The 13,321-nt window shown below is 37.9% G+C and overlaps 1 pseudogene; it reads left to right on the plus strand.

Moving 5' to 3' along the window:
* The first annotated feature begins 195 nt into the window (after positions 1-195).
* LOC106365092 lies at positions 196-4,444 on the plus strand (annotated as a pseudogene).
* The last annotated feature ends 8,877 nt before the right edge of the window (positions 4,445-13,321 follow it).

The raw sequence follows: 13,321 nt of genomic DNA on the forward strand, positions 1-13,321 counted from the left end.
TCCCAACTGGTATGCATCTAATTTCTCTTTCTTTTGTTTGTGTCGATTAATTTTGCGAAATTTCGATTTTGTGGTTACTCTAGTCGAAAAATCAAACGAGGTTGCTTTAGACTTCTAATATGTACAGGTCGATCTAAGATAAACAGTTTTGATTGTGAAAACATTGAGTTTTTGACAACTTAAGATCCTTTATAACCCTTTGTAACTCTAAGTTATTTTGTAATGTAATTGATATGTTCAGTTCCCAGAAGTTGTGTTTAAGCTTATATGACATCCACAACCCTGCCAACACACATTTGCTTCGATGTACAATGGTAATCACCATTTTCATCATTGACTCTTGTTTTTCTCTTAAATCTTATTGAACAATCATTGAGATTTTTTTTGTTTCTTCTTGTGTCTTAAATTGCAGAATCTGTTTCCTTTAGCGAACTAATCTCCTCTGATTCCTTGATTGCGAAACCTCTGTTTCTCAGTTGTTGATTTTGTTCCATTTACTTTTTTACTTGCTCTCTCTCACATACAAAGACCATAGCTTTTCCACAAGTTTCGTGGCAGAAAATTTTCACGCTTTCTATATCAGATTTTGAGTGTTTGGTTACTTTAACAGTCTGCTTCTGCTGATGGATCTGGAAACTGAAAATCGAATAGCTTCGGTTCTGTTGAGAGAAGCAGCAGAGTTGAGGAGACAAGCTGAAAAAGATGGTGTCCGAGCTTATATTGAGAAGCCTAATGTAAGACATCGACCTAACTCGAGGTTTCTCACAGCAACTGTCCTTGAATTTCAACAATGTAATGCTTTTCTTTCCACCCTTTACTTATTTTCGTTTTACAAAAGTTAAGATTGAAAAGGATAAGCCTTTGCATTGCTATAGTGTGTGATATTCTTTTGTTCGTTGAAGCAATAGCTGTATGTTTTTGGAAGAGGATTATTTTAATTGTTGTGAATGGTCGATTCACAATAAGAAAGTTGGCAGAATCTGAAAGTTTTGTTTTGGGTTCTGCGTTTCTTAACAGTTCAATGTTGTGACTTATGTGTCTGTCTAGTACTCAATGTAGCTCAATATGTTAATTATTTACTCTAATCTCTTGCATGTTTCTTGACCATAATACAACAAACAGAGCGGTAGAAACCAATGAGATGTGGAAGGCTCAGGAGCAAGAAAAACGAAAGGCTCAAAAGAAAAATCAAGAGATGAAAGCAGCAGCAGCAGTAGCCAAATGAAGCGGAGTAGTAGTTTTTCGAAAAGGAGTTTGGATAAGAAATGTAGCTCCATTAATGAGGAGAGAAAGATCACTCATCAATCATTATTGGACAAAAGATTGTACTTGGATGATGATGATGAAGGTTTAGGAGATGATGAGAATTGAGTTTTTTCTCCAATCACGGTATATATGTCTATTTGCTATAGCTTCTTTTACCTTTAGCTTCCTTCATCTTCTGAGTCTCTTTGTAAATGACAGGAACAAACGTGGGAGAGGCTCTGTTGGTCCTAGGATGGATGAAACTGTCCCTTATCTTCCCACCGAGAAGGTTGATCAATTGCAAAGTTCTGATACAAGGAAAAGGAAGGTAGTCTTGCTGCAGCTTGGGCTCTAGCTAATCTATATTATCTTGCATGTTAGAAACCTCTTATAAGGGTTTATAAAACTATTTATAAGAACTTATAAATCATTTAAGGTTTAAAAATATATTTATAAAAGTTTATGAATCTGTATATAAGGGTTATAAAAATATTATAAGAGTTTAATAATCTTCATAGCACAATTTATAAGAGTTAATAAATATTTTTCAAGAGTTTATAAATCTTTACAAACATTTAGAAGTAAAATATTCATAAAGCTATTATAAGTGTCTATAATTCTAATATAAATGTTTGTAAATTATTTATAATAAAATAAAAGATTATTTATAATGGTTTGTATTTGTGCCACTATTCAGGTGTTGGAGATTATAATATCTATAGATGCCTAATTGTTGCATGCATGATATTTTAGGACTCAACCGCTTAACGCAGTGATCAGCTATCGCATGTTTCACTGGTTAACAAGCTAGATCTCGTGTCTCAACGGTTAGTATGTTGACAACGAAAGAGTGTCGATCGATGGTCCTATTGGGACGTCGACCGATACACCTTTGCCTACGTCGACCGATAGTCAGTTGAGGACATCGATCGACGGGTTCTAACCAGGCCTATGCGCGAGTATGATATTGCCTATTAAGATACTAAATTGGCGGTTAGCCCTCTCTATAAGTCCTATATGGTAGATAGATGTCAGGATGGGATAACAAGGGTGCTTGAGTATGCAATCCTATGATCAAGTTCTAGTTAGCAAGGCTAAAACAAGCAATGAATACAAATCTATCATGAATATCACAACAAGGCAGGTCTATAGTTTGGGGCTAATCCCACAAACCTATCTGAACCCTGGATCTAATAAATGAACTACTCAGACATAGCAAAGCAATTCATAACAATGAAGAAATGGAAATTCATAGAATAGATGAAAAGAAATGAAAACTAGGAGTTCCAAGCACAAGTGATCTTCTCTCCAAAACTCTCTCTTCTCTCTCAAAGTAAAATTGTAACAAAAAGCTCTCCCTGCCGTCAAAAGACTTAGGCAGTATATAATCTACTAGGTTAAAAACTCGTCAGGGCATTTTTCGTAATTTGGCTTGGCCTTGGGTTTTAAGTCCGCTGGATCCAAAATGTCGCGTGTCCAATGTCTCGACATCGATCGATGGTACTTGTGTACATCGATCGATATTAATCTTCATATGTCAAGGCATCTCTTGGTGTCGATCGACAGCACTGGATGCGCATCGATCGATTGTCCTTCCTCTCGTCGACCTCTACATGGTCAGCTCGGGTGAAATGTCCTTTAAGCTCCAAAATGCTCCAAAGTCATAGCTTTACTCCGAAATGCACCTGAACCTGAAAACATACCTAGAAGAGTAGAAAACATAGATATATATATATATATATATATATAGTAAAACACTTATATACCATGGATGAAAACGGGTCAAATCCAAGGTATATCAACGTTCTTGCATGTTGAGAAGTTCCTAAGTAGTGAAACCTTCATGGAGCTCGTCGGCCCGTGGTCGAGATATTGCTGTCTTAACTGTAAAGCTCTCGTGATAGTGATCATCTGACCAACTGCCTATTGAATAGTTTCCTTCTCGTGCAAGGTCGATTCCATTCTCGATCGATGTGTGGTAGGCAGCGTCGGTTGATGCTCATCCGCGGTTGGTTTGATGATGATGAGTGTCGATCGATGGTTTGTATCCTCTGTCGATCGATGGCGCATTTCTATAAGAATGGTGGAGAATTCTATCTTCTTATGAGCAAAGAGCATAATACTCTATGGCTCGTTCCTCCATGGGATCCTCATCATATGCCTCTGTAGTGGCTACTGCAAAGGTAGGGTTGTAGTAGTCGTTCTCCCAATTGTATGGACTACTACCGATCGATTCTTCGAGGTGATTGGTAATCGATTTCTGATTGGCACTGTCGATCGATGTGGCAGTGAGAGTTTCGATCGACGCAGAATACTTTGTCTCGTACTCAGCTCCACAGTGGCATGTTGATATGAGTCATGGATTATCAATTATTTTGGAGGACGTATGCGGTTTCATGACTGGAATTGGGTAATAGTAGGCGTGTAGATCTATTAGTGTTAGAAACAACTGGTTGGTCTGCATCTTGCACACTGCTCCTACTGTTGACAAGAATGATCTCCCAAGCAATAGAGAAGAGTTCCAGTTCAGCGTGATATCTAAGACATCAAAATCAACTGGAACGAGGGCATTACCAATATGCACCTCAAGGTCTCTCACAATTCCTCTTGAGTTCCTCTGAGAACAATCCACAAAAGTGAATGATTCTTGGGAAGGCTTCACTTTCAGATCTAGATGGTCTGCCATAACCCTTCGTAGGATACTGAATGATGCTTTTGTGTCACACAAAGCATGTGGGAACTCAATACTTTAACTAGACATGGTATTGCAAATTTTCCACGTCACTCTTCTTCTTCAGTGTAATTATATTCTTCATCATTTCTCTGACTTCAAAGAACATTCTCCTAATGTCTTTTTCAGTTTCTTTGGTCTCTCTGAAGAACATCCACAATCTGTGGGTAAAGTAGGCTTCTTCGAATGGCTTTTCCAGTGGAATCCTAAGGACTCTCTTAAGAAAGTTGTCCATCTCCTTCTTATTAGCTCCCCTCTTCAAATACTTAGTAACCTTCTCATTTCTCTTCTTTAAGGTCCTCCCCATAGGAACCTTATCAACTTCCATAGAGCATTTGTTGCATCTTCTGAATGTGTACCGGTGGCCTCTGGTAGGTAGCTGAAGGTTTAGGTCGTGGTCTAGGTGCGTCGATTCTTGCGGTTTCAATCTTTGGCATCTGCACTTGGTATGTGATAGGTGTTCGTTGATCGATGATGACTGGAGTTTGTCGATTGGCGATTTTCTCTCGTTTTCGGTCGACATTTGGCTCATGGCGTCGATCAATGTTTAGGCGTAAAGGGCTGGGCGGATGTGGGTGTCTTGCTACGAGCTCCTCGTGAGACATAATCCTCACGGCATTGCACGATGCAACCGACTCCATAAGTGTCGTCGATCGAGGTTCTGGAAGGCTCGTCGATCGGCTTTGTTTAAGGTCTGTCGATCAATGTCTGTGGTCTAACGTCGGTCGACACCAGTGTGATCCGCCGAAGTTCATCGAGCTTTCCACTTGGAAACTTCCTTCCTGCAGCTTCTCATGCTTCACCACTTGCAAGAAATCATCATCTATGATGGCATTCACGTGGTGTCTCATTGCATCATCTCATATCCCCATGCTAAAGCCTCTTGCTTCTTAGAAGCTTTTCATGTCTGAACTACCTGTATCTCTAACTTCTTCAGATGAGTGCTCAAAGTCTCAAACTTTGTGTTCAGGTTGTTGTAGACAGAATCAATCTTCCCATTGAAATCCACCATCTGGTTCTGCTGTCCTTCTAGCACCCGATCAAGCATTGCTTCGATCTTGCTCTCCTGAGTCTGTGGTGGTGGTTTCTGGTAAGATGAGTTTACATAACTCATGTTGTTGCTGTTAGTTGTTGTTGTAGGATTTCTGGTACTGTGAACTCTGGTTGAAGTTACTTCTCTGCCCATTACCATAGAAGTTTTCTCCTTTGTTTCCGCACCTCTGAAATCCAGACCTCTGAAATCTAGTTCCTCCAATGAAGTTCACTTCCTTCTCTACTTTTGCTATGTCCTCTGTGTTTACAGCATCTGCATCCTCAACCAAGAAAGCTTGCTTCCTGAGAAGCTTCTGAACACTGTCCAGCTTTGCTTTCACCTCATCCATCTGCTCCTTCTCAAGGGTAGTTGCAGATTGCTTCCTCTCATAGTCCGTGTTCTTGATGTTGTTGTTGGATGCCAAGTACTCAATAAGTCTCACAGCCTCTTCTGGATTCCTAGTGTTAAAGTTCCCTTCGCTAGATGCGTCAAGAGCCATCTGATATTGCACCGCGATACCTTTGGAGAAAGTGCTGAGCAACTGCACCTCATTGAGTCCATGGTGTGGACAATCTCTCTGATAAGATTTGAATCTGATCCAGGAGCTTCTGAATGAGTCTGTAGGCTCCTGAATGAATGTGGTAATCTTACTCCTCAAGTCTTCAGCACATGCCTCATCAAAGAAGTTACACATAAACTTTTTCTTAATGTCGGCCCAGGATATAGAGATCCTGGTGGTAACTGCTTAAGCCAATGTGAAGCCTCTCCAGCAAATGAATACTTGAAGAGCTTGCATAAAAGGTAGTTTTCAGAGACTCCCTCGCCTTTAATAGCAGATATCAGATCATCGAACCTCTCAAAATGGTCCACAGGATGCTCGTGAGGTAACCCACAGTAGAGTGTTTGTCCCACGAGTGTGTAGTACTGCAAGTTCAACTCAAAATTGCCTCTCTAGATAGCTGGAGGGCAAATGGCTGATCTGTTGGCATAGAACTGATCCGGACGGTTGTAATCAGCCAACGTTCTGGGTCGAGCAGCTTCATCTACAGGTTGAGCAGTTCCTGTAGCATCAGTATCGGGCTCAGGAATTGCAGCCCCCTGAGCCTCTATCCTCTGACATGTTGCATTACGCTGATGACCGTCCTGGTTATGCAGGTCTCAATTATCATCTCGCACAAGTATCAGAGTAGTAACCATGTCTCGCGGCTTAGTATTGATCGATGTTGGGATGAATTATCGATCGATTTCGGATGGAAGGTATCGGTCGACGAAATAAGTATCTGGGTTGATGGTGGTTGGTGAATATCGATCGACGAAATAACGTTGATGTCGATCGATGAGGAGCGTCTTCCTTTGTGGATTGAACGTTCCAAATTTGCAGGATCTTATGAGAAAAGCAGTTGTGTTTCCTTGTCGCTTCTGGTACTGTTGGGCATGCACCTAAAAAAAAAGAAATTTTTTTTGTGTCACAGCATACATTTAAAAATTAACCTAGACTAAATCGAATTAATCTATCAAGCGATCAAAGCTCCCCGGCAACGGCGCTAAATTGGATCTCCCTCAAATTACCCTAAGAGTGAATTACTCTCTCAAATAAGAGGTTCAGCTGTAGTACTTAGGGATCGAATCCATAAAGAGCTAGGGAACCTAATAGATCTAATCATGGTGATTAAGCTAGGTTGATTATGATTAAAATGTAAATAAGCAGGTTGTGAGCAAGGTAGTTGCTCGGTTGATTGATTGGGTTTAAGACAATTAATTAAAGTAGCTAGATTTAGGGTTTCTACTCAGGTAATCAGAATTATAATCTTATAGGTGCTTATTAGTTGTATGCATCATATTATAGAGCTCAAGCTCTTAAACAACAAATCGGTCGTCGTTCGCTTTCTAGGTTTTGTCTATTGACATGACTTTAGTGTCGACCTATGATTCTAGAGGAATATCGATCGATACAAGTGTCTCGCTGTCGATCGATTATTTTATAAGAATATCTATCGACGAGCGTTAAGTCAAGCTTTACGCACGGGTTAAAGTATGCTCTCTAAGATTCCTAGATCAGCTTTCGCCTTACTCTAACAATTCTAGCTCAGTTAGGACGGATTCAGGGTGAGATGCAAGTTATCACTTGTGTCTAAAACTCCTAGGGCAAGTTCTAGGTAGCTAATATAGAAACATTTATTAATGACAATTCTAATGATGAATATTACAACTTAGCAATCTTTAGTTGGGGCTAATCTCTCATAACCTATTTAAACCCTAAACCTAACAATAGAACTACTCAGACATGGCTAAGCAATTCATAACAACAAGAAATAGATAATAAAACTGCATGAGATTAAAGTAAGAATCAATGTAGTTCCAATCACAAATCTCTATGGATCTTCTCTCCAACTCTCCTAAAATCCTAGAAAAACCTTAAAACCTTTTGCTGTGAAAACAAGGGAACAAGAAAAGCACTCTTTGCCTCTAACATGTTGGCAAACTATAAGTATTATGTTAAAACTCATCAGGGGTAATCTTGTAATTTAGTGAAGTTTTGGACTTTAAGTTGGCTTGACCAAATGGGCATCTGTGTACTCGCTGTCGATCGATGTCATGATGTGAATATAAATCAATTATATCTCTTCAATGTCGACCGATGGCCGTGCTCGATGGTTAGCTCGGATGTCTTCTCTTTTTATCTCTAAAATATTCCAAAATCATCAATTTACTCAAAATCACTCCTGAACCTGTAAATATACTAAATAGATTCTAGAATATAATAAATAGTAGTTAAAACACTTATAAACCATGGGTAAAAGTGGATCAAATCTATGACCTATCAATAGCACAACTTCATTTGACGTGGAGGAGGACTATGTAGGATCAGCAGCGTTTTGGCTTATTGACTGCACTAATTGGATTATATTCGATTTAGTCTACGTTTGCAACCAACTTATTCTTCTCCTTCCAAACCGCGTTTGGCTTATTGACTGCAGTTTTTCTAACTATATCATATTTCTTATTGTCTCGCCTGATGTTTAATTTGAGAAACGGTTCACTTTGGATGAATGAGTGCTTCGCTGAACCCGAGATTGATCATGGTAACACTGATTTTGTATAAACTTCTCCTTACCATTCATTTGTTCTAGTTGCCGAGAGTTAGAGCCCTCCGTAAAGAGAGTCCTTTGATCATCAGCATAACAGGGTGTGATGAATCACTCTTCTTTAGAAAAGGCTCAGGTTTTTCCTAAATTTAATTTCTCTTAGACTCTGGAGAACACACTTTGTTGCTGCTTCTTGTAGGAACCTTATTTTACTACCATAGGACAACTGATATTTGTAAAAATAATAAAAACATAAACTAAAATTTCAATACCGAAATATAAAATAAAGAAGATTGCAGAGTCGAAATAGTTAATCTCTTTCCTTAAATCTTTAAACGCTCCGTAGTGTGACGGTTTTATGGCGCTCAGATTCCCAGGATACAACTGCAGCATTGTTTCTGTTTACCATCACCGAAAAACAGAATCTATCGAACCTATTTCTGTGATGTACTCTCAGACTCAAAATAAAAAAAATACTAGCATAACTATTCTAAGTGGGAGAATGTTTCTTGATTGTATGAATGTGTGTATTTCTATAATGCTACCAAGCCTTTTTATAGAAAAATAATGAGAAGCATAAGTTTCATTTTTCAACACAAAAATAAAACTTCCATGGTGCACTAATGGAGTCTTTAATTCTTGTCAATTAGTATGTGAATTTATTCTACATTTTGACCAAGAAATTAAGAGTAAAATTATTTTTTGTTTGACCCATTCAAACTAAATAATATACTTTAAAATGGATTTCTTTTTTATATTTTATCAATATAAAAGATCAACATATATTTGGTTTATAAGATTAAGTCAATGAACATGAGTCCAACTAACAAATCAAAAAAACTCAAATCCAAGTTCAAATATCCAATGTGTGTATTTGCTACTTTATATAAGTTTCTCAAATCACACACATTAAACCTCCATTTCTCGTTCAAATAAAACTTCATTTTTGACATATGAATACACTATTCATAATGTTCAAAAAATAGTTCCAACACTTCTTTGCTTCGAATACAGCTCTTTTCTTATCACAATAAGCTGCTTCACGTGTGATTATCCTGCAGTAAGAGCATTGCTTAAAGAGCTTTTCATACTTTAAATTTATGCTAATAGAATCTCTAGCCTTAACTTGGATTTTCTTTTCAAACTTTAGAGGCTTACGGCTGTTGATATCCACAAGCATTCGTCCTTTAGACACGTGGATTTTTTTTTGAAACTTACGAGCTTGTGTCTAATGCTGTTAAGATTGTGTTACGTTCATCAGTTCGGTAGGATTCCAATAAGTTCAATCCAGAATGGACCTATCCAAGGATAGTATTTGTCGACAATTGGTTCCCTCATCACAAGAAAAAATATGACGTAGTTGTAATGAAAAGGTCCTTGAGCAAGATTCCTCAAGACCAGATTCCTCAAGACCGCCATATGGCTTTATATCAATTGCCAAATAAGATTACATATCTTCTGCGGTGCTTTTATTTTCTAAGCAAAACCTTGGAGTTTAGTTATAATAGGCTTAAGAACCTCCTTTTCTTCATCCTCTTCCAATATATTGTGTGCTACCCCATCCAGATTTAACCGTGTATTACCCATTATTTGATTAATTCCAGACAAATGACTTACATCGATAAGTTGAACTTATGGCCAAACTCATGATTAAAGATATATCATCGTAAGCAACATAAATTTACAGTAATCTAACATTCCACTCCTTTGATTGTCCATCAATAAGATCACTAACTGTCATTTTTTGGATGTAAAACTGAGGCAATTGGCTGAGCCGGCCTAGCAGGTGTCGTCGGGATCCAAGGGTCTTACCACAAATTGATGGGTTGTGTCTAATTCTCAAGATCAATAGCTTCTCAAGATCAATATCTCCTTGCGGCTGTGATGGCAGTCCAAAAATATGATGGGTTGTTCACCGAGAGAAAATTGCAATGGCGAGCATAAGATAATATTTCCCCCGCAAGACTCGAGCCACTAATGAATCTGCATATTGGAACAGTCTCCATTGTTGTTTCTCCAGTAATGACAACTTACTTAAACTCATGGACCATATGAAATCCAATTTCGCCTTCCTCTCTCGGTAGACATAGCTACCCCATTTTTTCCCAGTCAATTCGTCTCTTTGGCGGGTTTTGGCTCCACCAGAATTGTGCGATGGCACTTGCGAGATTTTCACATATCTCCAAAGGAGGGAAAAAAGGTAGACATAACATATATCGGAGGAGCTAGCAGGATAGGTTTAATTATGACTTCATTTCCTCCTTTTGATAGCCATCTACTTGTCCATCCATGCACGTTGTGCTGAAGTTTTCCTTGAGGAGAAAGAAAAGAGTTTGCATTTTGAGCCGTTAATATCTTCTAGAATTTCTATGTAGGAACCCATTCCCCCTTCATTTTGGATACAAGCGTGTCTTTGATATGTTATCCTTCATTACCGGTTATCCTCTTACTAAAGAGTAAGGAAGATTTATCAAAGTTCATGTATTGACCTAATGTCTTTCCATATTTCCTGACTACTTTCATGACTTCTTCACGTTAATGGAGCTCCGCCTTACAGAACAAACACTATCATCTGCACTTTAAAAACGTGAGCTATCGCGGGGCTAGCGCGTGTAACACACCATTCCCGTTATTTTTCTTGGCTCTCTGCATGATTAAAGGCTAACGAGCGCTTCCATAAATAATCAATATGAAAGGAGACAAAGATCTCCTTGGCATAGACCTCTTTTGGGACATATTTCCCCATGTTGATCATTCATTAGTACATTGTACTTAACTGACGAGACACAGCGCATAAACCAATCAATCCACATATTCGAGAATCCCATTTTCGCATAACGGCTTCAATGAAGTCGTACGCTTTATATCTGTTTTTATGGCAATTCTTTTAGCTCATCCACTCATTTTTGTTCGTAACGCATGAATCATCTCTTCCGCAATCATAATGTTGTCTGTAATTTGTCTTCCACCAGCAAAGGATGACTAGAGTTCTGATATATGATTCGGTAGACATTCTTTTATCTCTGGTAAGACCTTAGAGATTATTTTAGAGCTGCCATTGCACAAGTTATCGGTCTAAATTGATACATTTTTGTTGGCTTAATTGTCTTGGGGATTAGACAAATATTGGTATCATTTAGACCCTATGCCATTTTACCATAAAAAAAGAATTGATTTACCATACTGGTTACATCATCTTAAAATTTCCTAAAATTTCTGGTAGCTAAGAACCGTCATCCCATCTTCTTATGGATCTTTTTTCGGGTGCATAGCAAATAGTGCCAGATTCATATCCACTCAGTAAACGGAGCTGTCAACTGTTCATTTATCGTCCTTGTGATCGTGTTTAGTTTTTTTTTTTTGCAACAAATGGTTATTCTGTTACTCAAACTTGAAATTTTCTGGGTAATCAGATCGGAATAGAACAACCAATAAAAGAAAGATCTTTATAAAAAGAACGAGCAGTCCTATCTAAAGAATCAGCGATTCCGCTTTGCACCCTTGGAGTATAGGATATCTTCAAGTCCGGATCTGAAGAGTCTGAATCACCTCTGATTCCGTTGCGAAGTTTGACCAAGCTTGTGGTTTCTTTATCATTGCATTCAGGTCATTGCAATCGGGTTCTTGCAATCCATCCCAAAATGTTGGCAAGTCGAATGTTGGAGCATTGTGTTTAGGTGATAGGTCTCTTCGCACTATTTATATAATTAATTTAGAATAATGGTAGTAGAGCATAATGGTTTTTTTTTCTGACGTCAAAAGGCCATCATATTATTCAAACTTGAGGTGGTCTGGATAACCAGACCGGAATAGAACAACCGATAAAATGTAACTTCCTATGGAAGGATCTAGTAGTCTTAGCTAAAAAATCTGAAATCTGATTGTGCGCTAGTGGAACATGAATGATGTTGAACTCCGGCAAGAAATTTGTAGTGTCTCTCCTAGGCATGGGCATTTCGGGGGTCCCAATCGGGTTTCGGTGTTATCCATTGGGTTTCGGTTTTTTTCCGGGTTTATCAAAATCAACCCCATTCGGCCTTATATAAAAGTTAGGTCGGGACCACGCGGTTTCTATCGGGTTCGGGTAGAGTTAGTAAATCTTCAAAGAACCGGTTTATTATAACCCATTGTACTTTCGGGTTCGGTCCCAGTCGGTTCTTCAGTTAAAAAATACCGATTTGTACCTATTTGTAACTAAAACATAAATGAAATCGGTTCTTCGGATTTAAATACATGATTTGTACATATTTTAATAGCCAAAACATAAGTAAAACGATTCCAAAATAGAAAAAAACATCAAAGTGATCATTGAAAATCAAGCAAAAGATAAACATAGTTAGTGATAGAAAGAAAGAAAAACAGATAAATGAAATCATAAAACAAAAATAGTTCTCATGAAAGAGAAATATTATTAAGAAAAACAAAACCAAAATCTAAAAATTCAGGCTCAACCGCCACATTCCACCATCAATCTTCATGTAACATATATTATTTTAGAAGTTCAATAAATCTTAAAGTATTTGGTACATATTAGAATTAAGATCATATTTGGTAGAAGTCTTTTTTGATTTTAAAGCTTCGGGTTCTATCGGATATCCATTTAGGTACGGGTTCGGTTTCGGATACTACCCATAACCAAAATACCAAAAAACAGGATCCATTCGGTATTTAGTCGGGGTTCGGGTCGGGTTCGGATTCATTTTATCGGTCGGGTTCGGTTCGTTTTCGGGTTCTGTTTATTTGCCCAGCCTACTCTCTCCTCTCCAATTCTGTCGCAAGCTTGGCTATGCATGAAGTTTCTTATCATTTGCAATCGCCTTCTTATAGTTGTCATAAAGTTTTGACATGTTGAATGTTGAAACATATTTCTCCTTAGAACAGAATGGTTATGATGATATTTACACACACGCAAATATCAAGAGGATTATATAGTAGTAACATAAAATGCTTGTCCACAATTATATACCATTCATATTAATACGAAAATTACCAGTTTGATTATTAGAGTTTCTTAATTATTTTATTTTCGACAATATGAAACTTAAGATTTGTAACGCAAACATACAGTACATTGGCAGTCCATGTTGTCGCAAATCCGTATATAGCTTGCTTTTTCATATCTGATTACATGCATTTTTTTTTTTTTTATTACATGCATATTTTACTAGGAAAATATTGAAAATCAAACGGTGTTCATCTAGATAAGATTTTACTTTAACAATATGC

The sequence above is a fragment of the Brassica napus genome, chromosome A5, assembly GCF_020379485.1.
Source record: "Brassica napus cultivar Da-Ae chromosome A5, Da-Ae, whole genome shotgun sequence".
In the NCBI taxonomy this organism is placed as follows: domain Eukaryota; kingdom Viridiplantae; phylum Streptophyta; class Magnoliopsida; order Brassicales; family Brassicaceae; genus Brassica; species Brassica napus.